Source organism: Dermochelys coriacea, chromosome 4, assembly GCF_009764565.3.
Source record: "Dermochelys coriacea isolate rDerCor1 chromosome 4, rDerCor1.pri.v4, whole genome shotgun sequence".
Lineage (NCBI taxonomy): Eukaryota > Metazoa > Chordata > Testudines > Dermochelyidae > Dermochelys > Dermochelys coriacea.
Window position 1 is genome coordinate 58,830,212 of NC_050071.1, and position 25,434 is coordinate 58,855,645.

General features: G+C 41.1%; 1 protein-coding gene across 5 annotated transcripts in view; it reads right to left on the reverse strand.

Moving 5' to 3' along the window:
• IQCM (IQ motif containing M) overlaps positions 1-25,030 on the reverse strand; it is a 195,409-nt gene extending 170,379 nt beyond the window's left edge. For 3 of the 5 annotated variants that reach the window (XM_043513119.1, XM_043513120.1, XM_043513121.1), the window contains exons 1-3: positions 24,907-25,005; positions 4,677-4,705; positions 1,629-1,908 (exon numbers count right to left, since the gene is read on the reverse strand). The gene's annotated coding sequence lies outside the window, so the exon portion shown is untranslated. Of the gene's footprint in view, positions 1-1,628; positions 1,909-4,676; positions 4,706-19,904; positions 19,966-24,906 lie in introns of those variants that run through there. The other 2 variants (XM_043513116.1, XM_043513118.1) reach the window with 2 other exon arrangements.
• Between the last annotated feature and the right edge of the window lie 404 nt (positions 25,031-25,434).

Here is a 25,434-nt window from a genome sequence, read left to right on the forward strand (position 1 = left end):
ACCAGGCAAGGATATGCACAGTGATTAGGTTTGGCACCGTTTCTGTAGATGCTCATCATTATAGTGTATGTATCTTTTTGTAGTAGTGGCTTTTTGTACTGCAACAGAACTTTACACACAACACTAAAACATTCAAGTACCACATCTAAGAAGATGCTAAGCTCCAGGCTAGATGATAAAGTGAAATCAGGTATAGTCAGAGAATATGATTTCTCTTCTGAGATGCAAGGTCTGAGGTCTTTGGAAGGAAGAAATGTGGTTCTGAGATTACAGTGAGGACATCAGGGAATGAAATATGATGAGCTCAGGCCAGGGCTATGCAGGCAACATCAGTTCCATCTACTTCTACTTCTTGATTACACAAGGGAGCAGAGAAGTCAGCATGAAGGCACACGTGAGGTTCGGTTTAGGGTTAGTCAAAAAAATTCCACAGACATTTTTTTGATGGAAAATTGGGTTTTTGACAAGACAAAAGTCCTGAAAGTGTCTCCTTTCTGTGGAAAATTTCAACTTTTCTGTCAAAAAAACTGAAAACCCAAAATAATTGGTCAGCTAAAACTGAAGACGCATTTGAAACTAACAATATTTCTCACCATTTGGTAACCCTTACTATTCGTAAACCCCGTTGTGCCACTCTTGCTCACACTGAGTTGTACATTGACTCCATGAGCATTCCCTGTCCAATTCATAAGCCAGATCTGCCATGGTGTTATGCCAATTTATACCCTCTGAGAATCAAGCCACTATGAGAGAACAAGGCAGAATTGAGCCCAAAGTAAGGAATTACTTTTCCCCCCTTTCTAAAAATTATATATAAATGAATGTGATTGGGGGGGGTGGAAATTGCATAGAGGAGCCTGCCAAAGACTCCAGCCAGCAGGAGCAGAAAGTGAGGGGGTAAAATGGGGCCCGTACAATGCTCCTCCCACTCCCAGCATTCTCTGGACCCAGAACTGTGCAAGGTAGACACTATCCACATGCACTCCGGGGGAACTATGATCCATGAGGGACCCCTCACCACATGGACTTGGCAGAAAATTAGAGATAGCCAGAGATGCCAGGCAGAAGAAACAGAAGCAACCAAAGCAGGGACCTCTTTACTGTCAGACAATCCAGTCAAAACTATAGAAAGTTCTGACTTTCTCTGCCCTGTGTTGATTGGCCGTTTTCTCCATCCCTTCCCCATACCTTCCCTCACAGTGTCTTTACTTTGGTTATACTGAACACCTAACCCTCACCTGTCCTGTCCTCTTCACACTCCTTCCCTTCCCTTTTCTTTCCAACTGATCCCCTTCTAAACAAACCCCCACAAATACACACTAAAAAAAATTGTGGAACATACATGTTTGCTGACATCACATTGTTCATTCTGCTTGTACGTTATACCTCTTCTCCCACCCTGTCTTGTCTGTCGATTTAGAAAATTTTTCTCATTGTTTTCTAGTACTTCCCTGTGGCAGTATCCATCTGTCTTTTATCTTCTACTTAGATGATAAACTCTTTGGGGGAAGGGACTGTCTTTGTCTTCTGTTTGTACAGTGGCTAGCACAATCAGGTCCTGGTCTGTGACCGGGGTCCTAGGCACTATCGTAATACAAATAACAATAAATTAAAAACATCTCTCTCACCTTCTTCTTTCAGGATACATTGTGGAGATGGTTGGAATATCTTAGATTTCTCAGGATATGTTTTGAAGCACTTGGATATGAATCCATTTACAGAGCTTGGTCTTTCAGGTGGCTGTTTTAATCCTTCTAAAAGAGAGATTCTGAGAAAATTCTTTTTAAGATTTGTTGTCTGAATAGGAATACAGTTATAAGGAGCGGCATTTTTTGCTAAAAGAGGAGGGGCTCTATCAGAAGTCCTTGTTGGTTCCCATGTGGAAGGTGGTACAGGTCTATCATATTCCTGTTGACAAAATAAATACATTATTAAACTGGCCACAGCTAAAATATGTCAACTGTTGTCTCTGTTGTGCTGAACATAACTGCAGACCATGCTTCTACTATATTTTTAAAAATAAGAATCTGGGGTTACTGAGAGATAATTGCATGGCTATGTATGTAACATAGTTATTTCAGAAGTTCCAGAAACCCTAGAGGAGGTTATTCTTTTTATAAGATGAAAGTTTTGGCATTTCCCAACTTTTGAGTACCTAACTACACAATGTTAATGCCCATTTAAGATAAGCAAATTCCATGCCATAAACTGTTTGTTTTTAAAAAATAAGAGGTGGGGAAATAGTAGATGAGCAAAGTCTTCATGGCTTCAAAACTCTGCTGGCTTACAAAAACTTGCAAATAGTTTAATTTTATGGGATTTACAAAACCTATTTGGTCAGATATCACCAGAACCTTGCCAGTCTTGACCAGGTCTCAGTCAGAGCTTAGAATTTCATATTTAATAGCCAGACACTTACTACCAGTAAACTATTCTACACTAGCCTATTTTATGCTAATATTTTCCCAGTTAAACAAAGTCATTTCCATTTACCATCATTAGACTCATTCAGTTTCCTCAGGACATCCTAATAATATAGTTTTCTCAATATGCTGTGAACCAGTCTAGCATATTATTTTATAAAAATATTTTAAATGTATATGTTATTACTATGTACTATTTTATAGCATCCATGAGTCTATTAGGTGGCTCACATCTAGCCTGAAGAGAGATAGGTCCATCACCCAAAGAACTGTAAGAACTGATTCTTGCAATTGGATCTGTATTAGTATAGCTTGTGATGCCCATACAGATCCAATTACAGGGGCCATAATTAAGAAAAGTTACAGACAAACTGAGACTGACTCCTCACTAAGCAATAAAATATTTTTAAAAATTGATTTGACCTCATATTTAATTCACATTTTTATTGAACCTTGATTCTATGCTAAACATCCATCATTTGGTTGTATCCTTAAGACACTTTTACACACTGGGCCAAGTTTATTCTCTGGGTTGCTCCAAGTCAATGTCAGCTTTGCACAGCTGTCTATTGGCTGCTCTACAACTCAGAACAGCTGGAGGACAAAGCACTCCAACCACTTCCAGTAACAACCCAACCATTCCTGCACTCCTACCCTGGCACAGTGTATACCTCAACAACAATATAGGGCTACACCAGCTCTAAACCACTCCAGCACTGGGAGCATTCCCCAAGAGCAGAGCAGTGTAAAGGGGCTGCAGAGGTGACCAGAATCTGGCCCATGGAATAAATACATCATCATGGAACTGTAGCAGCCTTTAAGGAGGAAGGCAACAGCTAATCAGCACAGATAAAAGTGCACAATAGAGAGAAGAAACATTTTGTAAAATGAACTAGGGCATGTGTATCATGTTCTCTTTAGTGTTCACACAACCACCAGAGCACCGGAGTTTGATTCTGCTCTGAAAATAATCTACACAGCAAACGTTATGGTACACACTATATCTATCTTGAGGAAGAAAACTTGAGCCAAGCCTGACTAGAGTTGAATCAGTGGCTAACAACATCAAACTCATCTTTAGACACTAATCCATCCCTGTTAGCAAAGCTCTCTAATGCCAGTGTTACTACCTCACTCTCATTTTCTTTAAAATCAAATTCTCTCTGCAAAAACACTCATGTCAAACAATGCCTGACTCCAATGCCCTCTCTACACTGTGTTCTGAGAATCCCCTGGTGGGCTTTATATAGGCCAATAGAACCTACAGATAGGAGTAGGTACAGATAGCCACCAAATGCATCCGATGAAGTGAGCTGTAGTTCACGAAAGCTTATGCTCTAATAAATTTGTTAGTCTCTAAGGTGCCACAAGTACTCCTTTTCTTTTTACAGGTAGGAGTGTTTGCAATGCTCCTGCAGTGCTTTATGCTCCTCCAAGCTGCAAGAAGCAGATGATGAGCTGTATCTCTTCAGATAACTGTACAAAAACTCTAGATTAATATACACAAGATTCCCCTCCACCTCCATTCTCCACCCTGGAAAGGTAGGTAAATATTAATATTTATCAAAATTTAGGAGACAGATCATAATCTGGTATAAACTAACAAAGCTGCATGAAAGTAAATGGAGCTACAACAACTGACACCAACTGAGGATCTCCCTCAAAATGCTTATCCAAGCTCTCTGTATTTACAGCAGGCTTCACGATGCACATGGCCCTCTCTCCCCACAAAATCTTTCTGCCTCAATCATAGGCACCAACTCTGTGGGTGCTCCAGGGCTGGAGCATCCATGGAAAAAAAAATACTGGGTGCTCAGAGCCCACCGGCAGCCCCATGGATCAGCTCCTCCCCTCCCATCTGCAACCAGGACCCACCAATCAGCTCCTCCCTCTCCTTCCCAGTGCGTCCCACTCGCCACGATCAGCTGTTCAGCGGTGTGCAGAAGGCACTGAGGGTATGGGAAGGAGCAGGGGGGCAGTAAGAGACAGGGGAGGGGCAGAACAGGTGGGAAGAGGCAGGGTGGGGGCAGGAAGAGACTGGGCAAGGATGGGGGCTTCAGGGAAGGGATGGAGTGGGGACAGGGCATGGGGGGACAGGGCATGGGGCACAGTGGGGGTCAGGCATGGTGTTCCTGCCTGCTCACCCTTATGGGATCTTTCAGTGACACATCCCCTCCTTTATCCCCTCTACTAATTCCCAAATGAAAACATTATCCCCAAATTTTTATATTACAGATAACTGATAATACTTACCCTGCAAGAGCTTATTGGCCTATCACTACCTATTTGGAACAAAAATTGGGAAAATTAGTTTTAAAATGGTAATTTAGATACAACAATAAACCACTGTTCAGTGCAATTAGCTAAAAAAGGTTTGATATAGTAGTTGTTAGGAAGTTTCTAGGATCTCACCGTGAAAAGTAAATTTTTAAATACACATGCCAGTGACAGGGATTTTTGTTCATTAGAAACTAAGAATAATTTACAGTGTATTATTTGTATCCTGTAATACCCACAATGGGCCAGGCACTATCCAAACATATACACAGACAGTCTCTACCTCAAAGAGCTTCCAGTCTAAGAAAAGCAGCATACAGGCAGAGGGAGGGAGGAATAAAAACACATGATGAAAATATATACATTTTTCCCCAGTAATAAATATCAACTATCCCCAACTACCTTCTTTCTAGACATTATTAATTGATTGATTAATTTATTGTAAGTATCATGATAGAAGATCTTCAGGAGGGATCTGAAAGAGGGCATAGTTGTTCTGTCCAGATTGGTTCAGGGAGGGTATGTTATGCAACTGGACACACAAGGGGATGGCATGGAGAAATGGTTACGCCAGCTGTGGGAAAGCAAAAAAATAGTCTGCATCAAATCTTGTGTCACTGGTGGAGCAGAGGGTGTGAAGAGGATCCAATACAGGACAAAAATAGATAAGGCAAAGGTAGGGTTGTGAAAGGTCTTGAAGGCATTGACATGAAGCAGCTTAATTATGTAGAAGAGTGAAACACAGAAAAGGATTCAATGAGGATAACAACAAAGGTGATCTTAGCAGCTGCATTTTGTATGGATTGGAGGGACACATTGTGGATGTCAGGGAAGATAGAGAGAGGTGGCTAGAGTAATGAAGATGAGAGATAAGAACCTGAACAGCAAACAAGTCATGGACCAAGGGAGATAGGGCACAACTATAGAAATAGATATCTGTAAAGATAGGTACTGTGTTTGCCCTTTTCCAATCCTCTGGGATCTCATCCTTCCTCCATGAGTTCTCATAGATAATCACTAATGCTTCTGAGATTACTTTAACTAGTTCCCTTTTGTACCTTAAGATGAATTTCATCAGGTCCTGCCAATTTGAGCACTTCCAATTTATGCAAATATTCTTTAACCTGTTTTTCCCTATTCTGACTTGTATTCCTTTCCCCTTGTTAATTTAATTGTGTTGAGTATCTGGTCACAATTCACTTTTTTGAAAATGAAAAAATACCTTGATGATAGAAGCAAAGTGGGCATCAAACACCTCAGGCCTTCTGGGTATCATCTGTTATTAGCTTCCCTACCCTGATAAGTAGTCACTTTCCTTTATCCTTCTCTTATTTCTAATATATTTAAATAGCCTCTTTTTATGCCCCTTGCTAATTGTAACTAATTTTATGCTTTAGCCATTCTGATTTTGTCCCTACATGCTTGTGCTATTCTTTTGTATTCGTCTTTAGCAATTTGTCCATGTTTCCACTTTTTGTAAGATTCCTTTTTAACGTTCAGGTCATTAAAGAGTGCCTGCTGTGGCCATAATGGCCTTTTAACTATTCTTTCTATCTTTCCTTTACATTGGGATAGTTTGCTTTGTGCCTTTAATATTGTCTCTTAAGAAACTGCCAGCTCTCCTAAACTCCTTTCTCCTTTGATTTTCTTCCCATGAGTCTCTTTCAACCAGTTCTCTGAATTTGTTAAAGTCTGCTTTTTAAAGTCCATTGTCCTTCTTCTCTTGCTATGACTCCTTTCTTTCCTTAGAATCATTTCATCATCACTTTCATTCAAGTTGTCTTCCACCTTCACAGTCACAACCAATTCCTCCCTGTTAGTCAGAATCAAGACCAAAGTGGCTGGCCGCAGGTTACTTCTTTATCTTCTGAAGCAAGAAGTTATCTCCAACACATTCTACTGCACATTTTGTATTTTGCCACACTACTTTTCCAACAGATATCTCAGTAAACTCCTCCATCACTACCAGATCTCACGAAAAAGTAAAAGTAATATGAATGGATGAGATCACTCAGGGAGAGGGTTTAAAAGTGAAAAAAGGGAGGGTCCAATATCCTCAGGGACCCCAAAGGAAGTGAAAGAGAGCCCACTGAAACAGGTGCTGAAGGCATAATCAGAAAAATAGGCAGAAAATCAGGAGAGTGTCACAAAAGGCAATGGAAGACAAGCTTTTCAGAAGGGAGGTCTGATTGTGGGTGTCTATAGCTGCAAGAAGGACAGGGATTAATAAATAGAGGCCCTAAGAGTTGGCCAGGCGAGAGCAGTTTCTGTGGAGTGCAGAGGATGGCAGCGCAACCAGAGATTATACAGGATGGAGTTGTAGAAGAAGAACTGAAGGCAACATTTCCAAATCTTGCATGCCATGAGTTTAGAGGTAAAAAGAATTGGAGCAGCAGAAAGGAGAGGGGGATTTAGAGGGTATGTCTACACAGCTTGCAGAAGCAAACTCAGATTCCAGGCCAGCGAGCTCACACTAGTGCTCTAAAAAATAACGGCATAGACAGCATTTTGAAATTGTTACACGCAAATGTTACTCCACCAAGTCTGTTGATCCAGGCTGGGAGGCTAAGTTCCCTTGTATGACTACATAGCCCACAACCATCTGAACGTGCTACAGGATAAAGTACATAAAGATAATTACAGTATCCACAACATCACAGTTGTTTGATCTGGTCTTAGTATCCTTTTCACAGTCTATTCATATGGGTAACAGGCACGTAACTAAGTTTCATTAATTTCATCTTTATTAAGAATTCTCTCTAAACACCTGTCTCTATGCTCCGTAAATACCTGAATGATATATTACACATCGCTGCATGTTTATTTTATATCTGTATTCATGTAACATAGTTTTGTAATTATATATAAAAAATGAATCCCCACCTAGTCAGGTACTACATGGTAAAAATGAACATATTGTAATGAAAGAGCCAATCATTTATTTTTTCTCCCTTTGATTAAACAACTGGAATTATTTTTCTAAACAGGAGCTCTATAGAGTCCATTATAAATCAGTAGAACTGATTTTTTTTAAAAAATTTCTGGGAGAATGCACACTGGGCCAAATCTAGCCTTGGCAAGAGTACAACTCCCGCTGACTTCAGTGGAAAGAAAGTTAGGCCAATGATGAGCACTTTGGAAGATCCCAGCCTTCAGAGTCAGCAAAATTCAGCTAAGTAACACATACCCCAAATCCAGCTTCCAGAAAGACTGAGTGAATCCCCCTAAACACTATAACTGTCCTCGGGTTTTGCAGGTATTAAGAGGAGCACAAAGAAGGCACCTGCCTATAGCTTTTGTGTCAGTCATGGGGCTGCTCTGAAATAATTTATGAATAATATATGTGAGCTGGTTATTGGGATGTTTACTCTATGAGTATGTTGGTTTCATTTAATAGCAGGCTGTAAGGAGAACAAGAAGAATGACTCAACATAAACCATCTCCCAATAAACACTTCAGAGTTATTAAGAAACAATGTCTATTAACTGTGAAGATTCTATTTGTGTGTGTCATCTAACTTACATAATTTATTTTGCCACCAGAGGGCCAATTCTGGGAGCCAGCAGAATAAAACATCCATAAACAGTTTAAAAGACTCTCTATCCAGAGGCAAGGCAATTACTATTGTGGACCTGTTCATTCTCACATCCCAAACCCACTGGGATATCTAAAAAACATAGCCCTGATTGATCCGCCCATCACAAGATGGTAGGGCTTTAGTTAAGATAGACGTGCATGTAGATTGTTTGTTATTTTAAAATCCTTGCTCTAAAGGCTTTGTTCCTATAGTTAAGGTTAAATACATTGATTTAAGAAGGCTGTTTGGTCACTATATTCAACAATTATCCTCGGCTCCTGAAGAGACTAAATGGAGGTGCTGAGACCAATTGGACCTGCGGGGTAAGTCAGGGCCTGGTTTAAGAGTGGGAAAACTGTCTGATTATACCCTAGTAGGATAAAGCCACGAGGCCTGACACCTAAGCTGATGGCTTCAGAGAGAACAGATAGGCACAGCAGAGTAGCTCCCACTGAGGACAGCAGGACTCAATAACTCCCATCCCTCATCCCTACCAGCTCAGGCTGATATGGTATTTTTAAATTTGAAAAGCACTTTGGAGCTTAAACCCAAGTACACAGTGGAATGGCAGAATACAACTTCCTTACCTTCCCCATAAGATTAATTGATATTATGAAAATGGAAGATTGGATTTTGAGCACTGACTGTAAGCTTCAGAAGTTATTTTTTGAAGAAGAGAAATTTGATTAAGATAACCATGTTGATGTAATATACTTACACTTCTGTAAAGTATTTGACTCATTACCATGACATTTTGATTTTAAAAAATGTAGCATGTAATAAATTTATTAAAAAGCCAGCTAACAGAGACCTTCAACTAATTATAAATTGGGAAGTATCATCCAATAGAGCTGTTTCTAGTAGGGTCATGTAAAAGGCTCTGTTGTGGCCCAATACTATTCAAAGTTTGTCCATGTTATGGAAGAAAGTAAAGAATTATTGTTGGTAAAGTTTATAGATAGCAAAAAAATTGGTGTAGTGGCAAATAATAAGGACATGTCAGTTCTACAGAGCAATGTGTAAGGTAGTTTCATTTGAACAAAATGAGCTTTAATACAGCTAAATGTAAAGTCAAATCTAGAAACAAAAAGTAGGTCACACAAGATGAAGGACTGTATTCTGTAAAGTGATTCTGAAAAGAATTGAGGAATCACAGTGGACAACTAACTGTAAATGAGTTCCCAGTGTGAAGTTGTGGCTAAGAGGACTAATGCAGTCCTTGCATGTACAAGCTGGGAAATATAGAAGTATGATGGGTTGTATTACATCCATATAGAACATCAGTGAGACCATTATTATAACACTATAAAGGATGCTAAAGAGCTAACGATACTATTTAGCTAAACAGAGAGTGATTCAAGGTCGGGGAAAATAGTATCTTACTGTAAGATAGTTTTCAAAGAAGGTCAGTCTATTTGATGTATTCAAGAGAAGGCTAAAGTTGAATTAATCACAGTCTATAAGTACCTACATGGGGAGAAAATTTCAAATAGCAAAGGGTTTTTTATTGTAGCAGAGAGAGGTATACTGGAATCGAATTGGTAGAAGCTGCAGTTAGACCAATTCAAAGTAGAAATAATGCGCTATTTATTTATTTATTTTAACAGTGAGGGCAGTTATCATTGGAGTAACTTACTTAGGGAAGTGGCAAAGTCTTTAAGATTGGATGTCTTTCTAAAATATATGTTTTATCTAATCCAAACATTATGGGCTTGATTAAAAAATGACCAGGTGAAATTCTCTAGCCTACGTTTTGCAGGAGGTCAGATATTCAGAATAGTCCCAGCTGACCATAAATGCTATGAAACTATGAAGTATCAGCTCTGTTGAGATGATGAAAGGTATTACTGGGTCCCATTACAACAGGGCAAGAGCAAGCTGCAGCAGATAATAAAACCTAATGCTAGAAGAGAGCAAATGCCAACATAAGAGAGCAAGCTGTCTGAATTAATCCTATTCTGGCAGAGAGTAGTGTGTTGCTCAACTCTGTGGGGAGGTAGCAGGCTACTGGGTCTCCTGAAAAAGACAACTAGTAGAGAGGAGATGGGAAAGGAAAGCTCACAGGGTGAACGAAGAGAGGCTCAGATTCAGAAAAACATTCCCATATCTGCATGTTTCTACAAACTGCATTTATGTACGCTACAGGGATATGGCAGCTCATAGTGCTGTACATACATTAAGCAATAATCTAGAAATAATTCCCATCTGATAGGGTTTCAACATTATCTCCATTTCTGGAGGTTATGAAGCATGAATATTTTTTAAGCTTTAAAAGATAAAAAGTCTGCTACTTATCAGTGTGAGAGAGAACCAAAGGATTTTCTTCCATTTACTAAGTACCATTGCAATACACAGAACAATATGAAGTATTAAGTTGTAATAAAAGATTATGTGGAGTTTTCATTTTGAAAAACACATTTTTCTCTAAGCATGTTTTGTCAGTAGTGTAACAGTGCATTAGTGGAAAATTCCTTTGTATAAGTTTTATTGTAACAGTTCATAGCACGTGCTCCACTGAATTCAGTAGAGAATTTTCAATAATTTTTGCACAGAATAATGTGTATGGAGAAGAAACCCTCAACCTTGTAAAAAATGTTTTTCTAGAGGGTGGGTACAGTGATTATGGTGCAATGGGAGCCAGACTGAAGGGAGTCAAAAGAGGAAGTTGGAGGAAAAACTGTCAGGACACTTAAATGAACTGTGCAAGCACTTCCTTATGAGTATGAACTGCTATTTGTTTTTCAAATACAAGATTTGATCAAAATTTTTCCTGAATCTTAAGCTTCCCAAGCATAAATGTTTTTTTCCTTAAAAGTCATCTCAGAATTATAGCTCAAATGAAAACATGAAGGGGCAATGCGGAGTATTAAAATGGGTTACAGAAAGTGGTGAGCTGGAGCCAGTTCGCACTGGTTCTCTAGAACCGGTTGTTAAATTTAGAAGTCCTTTTAGAACCGGTTGTTCCGCGAGGGACAACCAGCTCTAAAAGGGCTTCTAAATTTAACCAGCCAAAAGTGGCACCTTAGGCACCGACTCCACGGGTGCTCCACCCCACCCCCGGTCCCAGCTCACCTCCGCTCTGCCTCCTCCCCTGAATGCACTGCCCCGCTCTGCTTCTCCGCCCCCCCCCCCCGGCTTCCCGCGAATCAGCTGTTCGCACGGGAAGCTGGGGCAGGCTGAGAAGCAAGCGGCAGCTTCCCACTCAGACCCAGGGAAGTGGAGGTAAGCTGGGGCAGGGGGAGGCGCGAGGAGGGTCGCCCACACCACAGCAGGTAACCGGGGGGGGGCATGCAGGGGAACTGCTCCCCGCCCCAGCTCACCTCCGCCACCCTCGGCCTGAGCGGGAAGTCGCGGCCTGCTTCTCAGCCCTCCCCGGCTTCCCGCCGAACAGCTGATTCGCGGGGGCGGGGGTGCAGAGAAGCAGAGTGGGGCAGCACATTCAGCGTAGGTGGCAGAGTGGAGCAGAGGTGAGCTGGGGCTGGACGCAGGGCAGGGAGTTGCCGGTGGGGGTTCTGCACCCACCAATTTTCCCCGTGGGTGCTCCAGCCCCGGAGCACCCAGGGAGTCAGTGCCTAAGGCTTCACTTTTGATGTGATCAGTGGGAAGGAGCAGCCGCTTCCCCTGCTCCCCCGCTAGCTACGCGCCCCCGCCCCTAGGAGCCAGAGGGACCTGCCGGATGCTTCCTGGGAGCTGCTCTAGGTAAGCACCGCCGGGACTCCCCACCTCGCTCCCCCACAGGTGCCTCTGGCTCTTAGGGGCGGGCAGGGCACCCACTACGGTGGCCCACAAGACCCTCCTGCCCGGTTCTGGGGGCAGTCAGGGGACGGGGAGGGGGATGGATGGGGCAGGAGTCCCGGGGGGCAGGGGTGGGCAACGACCCCCTCATGGGGTGAAGAGGGAACCTGTTAAGATTTTGGCAGCTTATCACTGGTTACAGAGTTCACTTTCAACTCACCACACTATGCAAGACTAGCCAAAACCATTATCTCAAGGTATATTCTGCAGAGCCTTTATTTCTCTTTTCTCAAAGATGTCCAGAAATATAATTTATTCCTTTATCCTTTTATCTGAACAAAAAAGTAATCCTGTTTTCTTAAGACACCAATTTTTCACCTCTTTCATGATGATTTAGAAGGTTGTAGGTTTCCTTTTATTCTATCACAGAGGCTTCTGTATTCTCACTGCAGCTGACCTCTGAATGCACCATAGGAAGTAGAAAAGTTTGATACATCACTGCAGGGTTATTTCTTGTGATTGAAACAATGACTAGTGGAGCAGCAGGATACGCAGCAAGAAGCCTCTTAATTCTAATCATTGAAAATATTTCTTCCTCATCAAAATGACACTGGAGCTCCTAATCCAATTCTTGAAAATGACTATGTTCAAGTAGCTACAGTCAGTCAGGGGAGCATTTTGTTTTCATACTACACAAAATAGAGTCATTTTTCAGAGACAGTGTATGAAAAGTATTTCTGTAATTCTTTAAAAATCCTCCAGATTGTTTCTTTGAACTGTTGTTTCTACCAAGAATGACCTCTGGATACCTGCTTCCCACTATGCCATTACCTTTTACTAAAAGCAAGAAATAACGTTGTAGTGTTGACATTAAGAATATTACTTCATAGAGTATGTTCAGAAGTCAGCTATTAGGAGGATAAACAATTCCATGATGGAAGTAGAAGCAGGTCTTTGAGCACAGGAGTGAGTCCTTCCCTCTGAATAACAGTTCACATAAGAAAAGGAGTACTTGTGGCACCTTAGAGACTAACAAATTTATTTGAGCATAAGCTTTCGTGAGCTACAGGTCAATGCATTGCAAGTACTCCTTTTCTTTTCGCGGATACAGACTAACACGGCTGCTACTCTGAAAAAAAGTTCATATAAGGTAGCTTTCATTTGGAAAAGTCTCATTTCACTTTGAAATTTAATAAAAATGTACAGTAGCTACAGTATAATATATAAAAAACTTCTGGGAGGTAGATGGCATATTTTTCTCTGCCACCTTTGGCTGATAAGATACAATAGTGGTGTGAAAGTAACGTTGCATAATATTAAGTGGTGTGCTCTGAGCACAGGACTACAAACCATTAACTTCTAGATTTCTCACTCCAACTCTGACACTGCTTCCCTTTGCCAAATCGCTAAAGCTCCCTGCCTCAGTTTTCTCGTCTGTAAAGTTGTTAAGAATAATAATCCACTATACAGAACTATTGTCAAAATTCGTTAGGATCTATAAAGCACTCTGTTAATGCTACAATGATAATATAGTACTATAACTCTATTTTCCCCTTTATTATCTTGTTATATTTAAACATACAAGTGTGTGACTACTGCTTATATATGTGCACACTTACATTTTGTTTCAGTAGTGTTCATGAAATTCAGTAGTGGACAGCTCAAAAACAATTAATGAGTTTCTGTATTCTGTTATGTGCAGTTCCAGTCCAAGGCAAATATTTGTTTCCCTAAATAAAAATATTTAATGAGAATGTGTCTAGTAAGTGAATATATAAAACTGACCCATAAATGCGAAGTGAGCAGCCTGACTCTCTGGACTGTGTCACGGCTTCATTAACACACACACACACTTACTTCAGTTTGCTATATTCCATGAAGCGTGCTGTTAGTCTGCTACATTTATATGTGTTATTTTGTTCACAGATATAAGCTTTGTATTTGAAAGACAAAATTTCTTTTAACTGTTAATTCATGTTCTTGGAAGAGATCCATCCTCCAAGTGCTATTTACAGTGGGAGAGGAGAATGCCCTCCGGCTGTTGTAGAAAAGAAGTAGCTGTACAAAGCTGTGAGAGAAGATGACATCTTGAAAGGCCACCCCTTGGAGAGCTCCAGAGCAATCAATTCCAAGACTATTTAAGCTCTAACAGCCACTTGAGAGTTAAAGGTATCAGATTAACTCATAACCACAAACATTAAGGGTTCAGAAATAATACAGGAAAATACACGGTCAACAGCAAATATTTGGTTTCCTGGAGAGGAAAAGGCAGCATGAAAATATTGCATGACCAAAAACTGCCAGTGAATATTACATATTGTTGATTTCAGATTGGACCATGGTTCCTTTGCAAGAATGCCAATTAACTATCTTACTTGTTAATTTCTAAAGAGAGAAATTATCCTCTGGTCCTCATTTATTGGTTATAGCTAGCATTAAGCAAAGGAAAAAATATATTTTCAGCTGGAGAGAGCGTCAAGAAGGCACACTTAGATATACCCTTCTGCAGGTATCCTTCTTCAGGAAGAACTAACGCCTCCTCCCTACCCTAGTAGCATTTGATAGCAGAGCTAGCAGCTGAAGTCATGAAATGGACTGAAGTGAAAAAATCCAGTTGCTTGGTTCCAATTCTTCTCAAGGCCACTATCTAAACCTATTGTCCCTGAATGCTAATTCTAGTGAGACACAAGTGTGCACCTCCCATATGAAATACAATCAAGCCAAGCAAAAACCCAGATACTGTGGGATGGTAAAGTCCTTAGCACTATGAGCATCCAGCATACCATGGGGGTGGTCACATTACACTGACAAAGAGCAAATAAGAAGTTGAAAGAGTGAACTCCAGGACCTGTGTATTCCAGAAATTGTCCAATACAAAATGGGGACTTGACTCCCAAAACATTCTGAGCAATCAGTCTTGCTTTAGAGTAGCAGCCGTGTTAGTCTGTATTCGCAAAAAAGAAAAGGAATACTTGTGGCACCTTAGAGACTAACAAATTTGAGCATAAGCTTTCGTGAGCTACAGCTCACTTCATCGGATGCCTTCGGTGGAAAATGCAGTGGGGAGATTTATATACACACACAGAGAACATGAAATAATGGGTTTTATCATACACACTGTAAGGAGAGTGATCACTTAAGATGAGCCATTACCAGCAGGAAGGAGGGGGGAAGGAGGAAAACCTTTTGTGGTGATAAGCAAGGTGGGCCATTTCCAGCAGTTAACAAGAACGTCTGAGGAATAGTGGGGGGTGGGGTGAGGGGAGAAATAACATGGGGAAATAGTCTCCCAAGATCTGTGAGAGTGATGGGTCATCCTTCAGGATAGGTTGTAGATCCTTGATGATGTGTTGGAGAGGTTTTAGTTGGGGGCTGAACGTGATGGCTAGTGGCATTCTGTTATTTTCTTTGTTGGGCCTGTCCTGTAGTAAGTGACTTCTGGGTGCCCTTCTGGCTCTGTCAATTTGTTTCTTCACTTCAGCAGGTGGGTATTGTAGTTGTAAGAATTCATGATAGAGATCTTGTAGGTGTTTGTCTCTGTCTGAGGGGTTGGAGCAAATGCGGATTTTATTATAGAGCTTGGCTGTAGACAGTAGGTCGTATGGTGTGATCTGGAAGAAAGCTAGAGGCATGTAGGTAGGAATAGCGGTCAGTAGGTTTCCGATATTGGGTGGTGTTTATGTGACCATTGCTTATTAGCACCGTAGTGTTCAGGAAGTGGATCTCTTGTGTGGACTGGTCCAGGCTGAGGTTGATGGTGGGATGGAAATTGTTGAAATCCTGGTGGAATTCCTCAAGGGCTTCTTTTCCATGGGTCCAGATGATAAAGATGTCATCAATGTAGTGCAAGCAGATAGGGGCATTAGGGGACGAGAGCTGAGGAAGCGTTGTTCTAAGTCAGCCATAAAAATGTTGACATACTGTGGGGCCATACGGGTACCCATCGCAGTGCCGCTGATTTGAAGGTATACATTGTCCCCAAATGTGAAATAGTTATGGGTGAGGACAACATCAAAGCTCAGCCACCAGGTTAGCCGTGACATTATCGGGGATACTGTTCCTGATGGCTAGTAGTCCATCTTTGTGTGGAATGTTGGTGTAGAGGGCTTCTACATCCATAGTGACAAGGATGATGTTTTTAGGAAGATCACCAATGGATTGTAGTTTCCTCAGGAAATCAGTGGTGTCTCAAAGATAGTTGGGAGTGCTGGTAGCGTAGGGCCTGAGGAGAGAGTCTACATAGCCAGACAATCCTGCTGTCAGGGTGCCAATGCCTGAAATGATGGGGCGTCCAGGATTTACAGGTTTATGGATCTTGGGTAGCAGATAGAATACCCCAGGTCAGGGTTCCAGGGATGTGTCTGTGCAGATTTGTTCTTGTGCTTTTTCAGGGAGTTTCTTGAGCAAATGCTGTAGTTTCTTTTGGTAACTCTCAGTGGGATCAGAGGGTAATGGCTTCTAGAAAGTGGTGTTGGAGAGCTGCCAAGTAGTCTCTTGTTCATATTCCGACCTATTCATGATGACGACAGCACCTCCTTTGTCAACCTTTTTGATTATGATGTCAGAGTTGTTTCTGAGGCTGTGGATGGCATTGTGTTCTGCACGGCTGAGGTTATGGGGCAAGTGATGCTGCTTTTCCACAATTTCAGCCCGTGCACGTCGGCGGAAGCACTCTATGTAGAAGTCCAGTCTGTTATTTCAACTTTCAGGAGGAGTCCACCCAGAATCCTTCTTTTTGTAGTGTTGGTAGGAAGGTTCCTGTGGGTTAATATGTTGGTTAGAGATGTGTTGGAACTATTCCTTGAGTCAGAGACGTCAAAAATAGGATTCTAGGTCACCACAGAATGTGTATGAACATGATAGTTCACAGATCTTGGGAGACAGGCCAGTCCTTGCTTACAGACAGCCCCCCAATCTGAAGCAAATACTCACCAGCAACCACACACCACACAACAGAACCACTAACCCAGGAACCTATCCTTGCAACAAAGCCCGTTGCCAACTCTGTCCACATATCTATTCAGGGGACACCATCACAGGGCCTAATCACATCAGCCACACTATCAGAGGCTCGTTCACCTGCACATCTACCAATGTGATATATGCCATCATGTGCCAGCAATGCCCCTCTGCCATGTACATTGGTCAAACTGGACAGTCTCTACGTAAAAGAATAAATGGACACAAATCAGACGTCAAGAATTATAACATTCAAAAACCAGTCGGAGAACACTTCAATCTCTCCGGTCACACGATTACAGACCTGAGGGTGGCTATCCTTCAACAAAAAAACTTCAAAAACAGACTCCAACGAGAGACTGCTGAATTGGAATTAATTTGCAAACTGTATACAATTAATTTAGGCTTGAATAGAGACTGGGAGTGGATGGGTCATTACATAAAGTAAAACTATTTCCCCATGTTATTTCTCCCCTCACCCTACCCCCCAATGTTCCTCAGACGTTCTTTTAAACTGCTGGGAATGGCCCACCTTGATTATCACCACAAAAGGTTTTCCTCCTTCCCCCCTCCTTTCTGCTGGTAATAGCTCATCTTAAGTGATCACTCTCCTTACTGTGTGTATGATAAAACCCATTATTTCATGTTCTCTGTGTGTGTATATAAATCTCCCCACTGCATTTTCCACCAAATGCATCTGATGAAGTGAGCTGTAGCTCACGAAAGCTTATGCTCAAATAAATTTATCAGTCTTGTTTTGTTTTACTTAATTGCCAAGTACTGTCCCACAGTATGGACACACTTAAGCCAAGCACACTGAATTGATATTGAACTCAATCAATCCTGTAGGATTATGACAGGGACTTTGAAACCCACCCCTATGTGTCATGCGGATTACACCATCATCAGTGAGGTGGGATGCCTTCCCCAGAAAGAGGACACAAAAACTGATGCATGATCCAAGACACACATTGTATGGACACAGACCACCACTCAAGAAGCAGAAGTCCAGAAAGATCTTTGCCCCTGAGAATCCCTTACCCCAAAATACCAGAAGGCTACAAAGTTACAAAACAGAGAGATATGCTAATGATCCTGGAGAACCTGGCTCCTTCAGAGCTCCACCCTCCAGCACTGACCTCAAATGAGAAATACTGGTGTAGTCTAAATCTGGTGAGAGCTAAGGTGGCAAAGACTGGTGACAATATGACCAAGTGGCAGTTGAGAAATGACCCCAAACGTAAAGAGACTACACAAACACTTTTACACTTCCTGATGCCCTCTATCACCCCTGAGGAACTATTTGAGGTAAATAAAAACACCAGGTGTTGGTTTCAGTTTGGAAGCAATAAGCTATGATGATGATGACCATATGCTTCAAAGGAAGATCCATGTCTTTATAGTCCCATGTTAGCTTTCTCTGGCTGTTTCTGGGGGCGGGGGCAGAGGAGGGAGTAAGGATTTCTTTGTTGTTTGATAGAATGACCACCTTATCAAGGAGTATATCAAAAACTGCCACCTGCTAATTTGTAAGTGGATAGAAGCTTTTTCAAATGCCCTTTCAACTGTGCCAAGTCACAGCTAGCTACAAAAATCTGAGTTTGATACTATAGACTTTTTTGGGACATCCATTGTATCTAGAGAGGTGTCAGCAACCAGAGAATACTGAATATTTGAGAAAAGGCAAAAAGTGAAAGAACAGAGAGGAAACTATAGCAAATATAATAAAGATAGATGAAAAAGAGCAACAAAGAAACAAAAAGCTGCTACCAGGGTCCTCAAATAAAAACAAACAATCAAAGCCACTGAACACATTGGCAGGAGTTTTGTGCAGCTACCTTTATTCTGCCACAGAGAGAACTTCTGGGACTTTCCAGATGGTGAACCTGAAATGGCACAATTCTCACATACATATCAACTACCTCCATTCTGCAACAAGTAGAGAGCACATCCATATATATTCAAGGATAGTCAGATGCGTCCTTAATAAAGAAATATTATGGTGAACATTTTCAAAAGTTATCACTGATATTTAGGTGCCCAACATAAGACTTCCTATTCCCATTTTCCAAAATGCTGAGGGCCCACGACTATCTGAAGAGAATGGGAGTTGGGATGCTGAGCACCATGAGAATGAGATCTGAGATCTCAATCTGGGTAAACAAAAACTAAGGCACATCACACCAGTTTCAAAAAAGGTTGGCCTTGTTATGCCTAGTTTGTTTTAAGCCTCTAAAATTAGCTGTTTATCTGACTAGCCTAACTGACCATCAAACTATGAATTCAGTAAACAATTTAAGAACTATGGATCAATGATATGAAGATAATTCCAAAAAGCAGTAAATGTGTACAGCTCTCTCTGTAGTGAGATCTCAGCCATAACACATCTTTATGATTACTGGGCAACAGGCAACTCTGCCTGCAAAAAAATGAGTTTCCCCAATCATTTTGTTAGTGGGACGAGAGAGTCCACTACCCTCAACTGCTACAGCAGATCTGGAGCCCCACAGATGTTGCGAAATCTGCATGAATCACAGGTCACCTGCAAAGGCAGTCCCTGGGCTCCTAACTCCTACGTTAGCAAGACTCCCTCTGGAGATGCATTAACACAGCCCCACTTCTCCCTTCCAAGACAACACGGGAAATCAAAACTTCCCCTCACAGAGACAATTACTAATGGTTCAACTAGAAATAACTTAAGCAGATTTCAGCTGCCTCCCCAGCTTCTCCTCCAGCCCTGTACCACTCAGAGGGATTGATCCTTTACTGAAAAAAAGGGGTTTACCCTAAAGTCTGGAAGCAGGGGCTGAATGCTGTGGAGCCTATACTTTTCCCCAGTATGCAGGTTTAGCTCCCCATTTTGCTGCCCACCACAGCGGAATACAGCCCAATGGTTTAAAATCAAACTGCTTCACAACAATGAAAAATATTACCTCTTCAGAGAGCATTATACTGAAGATGGCATACAGCAGCAGAGCATATTCCTTCATCTAAATTCTAGAAATGAGAAACAGATTAAAATACTTCCTTTCTCAACTGTTAGAACTCATCTTTTTAAGCTTTAATCACTGTTTCCTTTCCAATTCACATTCATTATACTAAAATAAGATTGGAATACGCTAACTGTACATGATATCTATCAGTCCATGTTGGTGGTATGACTTCAGTAAACTATTCAAAGCTCTGCTCTTGTGGTTTATGATGTCATCAGAACTCAGTGAAATCAGTGAATCATCACTAATGTAAAGCTGGAAGTTCTGAGCTGGGGAAGATGTCATGGTTGTAGCTGCTTAATCAGCAGTTTGATTTCTCATAATGATCTATACATTCACAAGAGAACAATTAAGTTCAGTCTTCTTCTAAATTGTAATCTTGTACAAATAAAGCTTATCTAATGTGAAGCGGCATTTAGTTCAAAACTCAGAAATACATATAGTGCAGATATATTGTTCAACATTACTTTTAATGTATGAAAAGTTAAGACATGAACACAGTATATTGCTTAGCTATCAAATCCTAAAATATACTATGGTATCTTTCAAACACATAATATTTAAATGAATGTTTCACCTGTTGCAATAAATTATTTTTTTCATTTATTAATAGACCATTTATCAGATCAAATACATTGCTTTTGGAAAATGACATACATCACTGTAAGCCAGATCAATTCAACATAAGATGACTTCAAGTCAACACCTACCAAATCTCATACATCTTTTAAATCAGATAGATCTAGTAAATCATACCCATATTATGTATAGTGCATGCAGTTGATGACTCACTAGATAAATTAGATAACAAATGCATGATAATATAGCATTTATTAAAATAGATCAGTGAGTCATTTAAGCTCAGCTCCTAGAACTTGACACATCAACTTCTGAAGAATTCTTTGGAGCTAGAGAGGAGTTAGGAGAATGACTGCACTGCACCTAAAGTGGGGATGGGGAGAAGGAATGCTGTCCGGGCTTGCCAAAGGAAGGGTAGCAGTGCTTTACAGGTGTGGGTGGGAGGGGAGAAAGAGGTCAGAAACTGCTACAAAAGATGGGTGGGGGTCAGCTTGGTGATGCTGACTCATCCCCGGAAACATATGGGTGGAAGGTTTTAAAAGGTGCAAAGCCGGGCAGTAGAAGCCCTTTCTCAAGGCAGCCAGCAAGGCAGCACCCACCTTTCCTCCCTTGAGGTGGGAGTATCAGGTTTGATAAGGACTTGCTGTGGGCATTGTGCTAGTTCCTCTTTTTACAGGGGCTGGAAAGGAATTTTTCCCTCACCACTATATTGGCTTAGGTGGAGTGGGTTTATTTTTGCCTTCCCCACAGCAGGTGTCATGGAGGACCTATTATGGTGAGGAGGGAAGGGTGTTAGGCCATATTTCTCAACTCATTTTGTAAGTGTGGGGCAGATATCCAGTGCAAGTAGTCCATAGGAAAGGCATCTAGTGACCAGATAAATGGCCTGGTAAGGGACTTTAAAAGGAAGTTCTGGTTAAAGAAATGGAATGGTGGGGAGTGGGGTTTAGGGCTCCTATGATTGGTATGGCAGGGAGCCAACCCCCCCTTTCTTATAGCCCACCTTAACCCTCCTATGAGGAGGTAGGGGAGGATGGTAAGGTCCAAGCCATGGGTTAGCTGGACCTGGATGGAAAATGAAAGGGGGCTGGTGATAGCCCTGGGTAGTTATTTGAATGAACATGGCATTACCTGCACTGTACTCTCCTATCTGCTGGATCATCCCAGACATCTAATAATAAAGTTGCAGCCTGATTAAATCCATATCAAGTATCTCCTGCCCTCCTTTCAGTATAGCCAGACAAAGGTGAAAGAGTCAGATAAAATATACCAGAAAAGAGCAGAATGTGTCTACAATATAACACTGTCACCAGAAAAAGAAATCTTACGTTGCATTGTGTTATTGGGGTGGAGGAAGTAGGGGATGTGTAAAATAAGAGAAGTAATTACTCCTCTGGTAGCTGGAGTTAGTCCCAACTGAATGAGTATTTCAATTCTAACATAGACAACCAAATTGCTGAAAATTAAGACAATTAAAAGTTTGGAGAAATAAAACCTCTGATGAAAAGGTTGAACTGAGTATATTCAGTCAAGACTGTATGACTGAGGTGAGGCATTGTGACTATCTACATACTCACTTTTTATTTATATTATTTTATTTATATTACTTTAGATTAACTGTTCATCAAGAGCTCTAGGTTATGTGCACAAATTAAACACATACCAAAAAAGTTACCAGTGGGTTCAAAATCTCTCTCAACTCCAATTCCTACATAAAACTATCTTACCCCAAAACCCCTTTCCCCACTACACCATTCAGCCTCCCCAACTCCCACTGGACGAAAGCCTTGAGAACATATGTTCTTGAAGATATATAATGAAGGCTAACAAATCTAGGCTCTGTCAGACAAGAAGTGAAAAGCAGATTCATGAGCTTTGAAGTCAAAAGGTAAAACAAGGCTGTAAATAGGACATGGATCAAATACTTTCACTAGTCAAGAAGGATAAGGAACAAATATTAAGGAGTCTGAGATGTAGCAGGGTAAATGTAAGTTGAATATTAAAAAAAACAATTTTACAATGGAACGAGTTAGACAAAGTGGATGATCTTTTATTGACCAAGTTCTGTTGCTGAGACACAAGTTATGAGGACTGGTTCAACATTATCTTTAAATCAACTGTGAATTCCCTAGAAAAGTTCAGATCTTCAAGTGATTATGTTATCAAAAATGACAAAATGACAGAAAATAAATTAATAAATGACCTTTCACAAAATCTACTTATCACCAACTTCTACATGCACTGGCTGCCCCATTCCTCTCATGAGATGGATGACACATCTGAAGAAAACTGGTTAAATACCCACCTGTTTCAATCTCTATTGCACTGGAACTCCTCGACACAGCAGAAATAGGAGGGAAAGAGTGTCTGAAAAGTTTAAACTTTTTAAAAATTAAAGAAAATAGCAGGAAGACTCCCTCAGATAATGAAATGCATTAGCGTCTGTGAGCATTTCATTAAAGAACTGCATCTGAGAATATTAAATTAAATAAAGGGGTCTAGAATTTCCAAGAACATTTGGAAGATGAGTGGAATGTTAGCTCCCCTGGATCCCCAGAAGAGGAAACAACATGGTGGAATTCACTGAAGTATTATGGGTTCCATATTCCTTTCAGATTAGCTTGACTATAATAAAGCAGGAATTGATAGAGCACTCACTCAGGAGTGATATCCCTCACACTTATTTATTTATTTATTTTTGGTGCCAGTTTAGGACTAATTGTGTCTTTAGGCACAGCCCTGATGTACCCGTGGTGCATAAGATGTACCATGCTACTCTCAAAGCAGGCCAGGAGGCACTATGCCTCTGAGCCACACTTCCTCTCTGGTGCACCTTTTGCACTGAGGGTAGGTAAGGGAAAGTATTTTACTGCAAGCTCTTAAAAGGATGTACTTTAATTCCTCCCTAACATGTGGCACTCTGACCAGCAAGTGGGGAGGAAAGAGACAAGGGGGCTCTGCCTGTTCCCCACACACTTGCTTGCAGGGGGAAAAAATGTATCCTGAGAACAGGAGTTGTGCTCACAACAGATCCACACCCAAGATCTTGGTAGACAAAGCAGAGATAGAGTAGGCTTACTCCCCCTTATTTCCTTGCTTGGCTGAGTCAGACAAAGGCACAACCTAGGAATGAGACCACATACTGAAGTTAGCCAGACGTAACCTTGATGCTCAGTATTATTTTTTCATACAAAGAAAAACTTAAGACAGAGGATCAGATTGTGAAGCTCCTTACATACACTAGTGAGCACTCACACAAAGGAGTAGTCCTACTGAGTGACTGTAGCATGGTCTTTCAAAATTTAAGGGACTCTCTTCTCTCCAACTTCAAATCCCTTCCTGAAATCCATTTCTTCCAAGAAGTCTCTCTCTTCCCCCCTCTCCTTTTCATCTCTACCACTAATCTCGCTGTACCATTTTTATACAGTCAATAGGAAAACAAATCTCTATTAAAAAAAATAAAAAGAGTGTGAGCTCCTTAGGGAAAGAAATGTCTCTTTCCTTGTACTTTTTAACCTACTCCAACATCTGCAGCATTATACAATTAATAAAAAAAAATTTACAATATGTTTACAATTTGTTGCAACCCAATATAAAAGGTACATTTAAAAGATGGTAGCATCACACATCATATGCAGAATTTCTGCAAAAGAAAATCATCATGAACAAAATACCAGAACAATGGTGTGGTTCATATAGCTCTTCCTTCATACATAGATCCCCTAAGCACGTAGACTTAAAACCAATCATAAAGAGCCTAATGTTTAAAATCCTTGTGATTGTAGCCAAGGAATGTATTTCAGCATGATAATCACAATGCACACTGCAATCAATATGACCTTGGGTGAGGAGCAGCACCCATAAAAAAAATCAGGCCATTTTACTAAGATGCCTAAATATACAATGACTTCGGGTCTCCCCTTTCTCTGGTAGGCACAAGATCCACCAGCAAAATCCCAGGTCTCATTTACTTCTGGGAGCTAAACCTTTTAGCCTTTATCTTCACTGGTTACTGGAGACACCAGCAACTAGACTGGTCAAACCAAGAGTTCCAAATAGCTATTCCCCACCTGACCCATTCTCTCCAGGTCCCATACTAAATGATAGCCCTAGTGTCTGACAAGTGCACTCCATCACCCATAAAAAAGCCCTGTATCCACATAGCATATAGATGTGACTGGGATCAGTGATTCATATACCCTTTTCTCCAGGCTTCCGGGAATCTGTACCCCTTTTTAAGGGCTTCATACCATTTTACCAGTGGTTGGTAGGGAAACCCAGTTCCACCCTCTACCTTGGGCTCCAGTCCATGGACCCTAAGACAGGCAGTCAAGATTCACTCCATTAGATTTCTTGATATCACCTCCCTGGACTTCTTCCTACCAAGCCTTTCCATGGGTTTTCTCCTCCCCACAACAGCCATCTGATTCCTTACAGATCTCTTCATTCTCTATTAGAAAAGTAACTGCTGAGTTTTACCTTATAGTCCCTTTCTGCTCCAAACTTCCCCTGTTTTATACCACCTAACTTCTCCCCTGCTGAGTTTCATCATTAATTAGGTCTGACTCTAGCCTACCCGCCAGGTACAACCAGGTGGGTAAACTGGCCTCTCAGACTCACATTAACCTTTCACCAGCTGTGTGGAATATACACCCCATCACAAAAAGTTTTAAAGTGAACTGTACTTCTATACACTAGAAAAATATTTAAATGAGTATCTTGTTTGTTTGCAGAAAATAGACATGTAAATAAACAATATGTCCCTTTAATATCACCATTCCTCTTTCTCCCCCTTTGAGAATTGGGAGCAAAAGGTACTGTGCTACCCCACAAAGGAGTAGAAAGTAAGTATTATAAAGGGCTCTGATAGCCTCTGATAGAAAGCATTTCT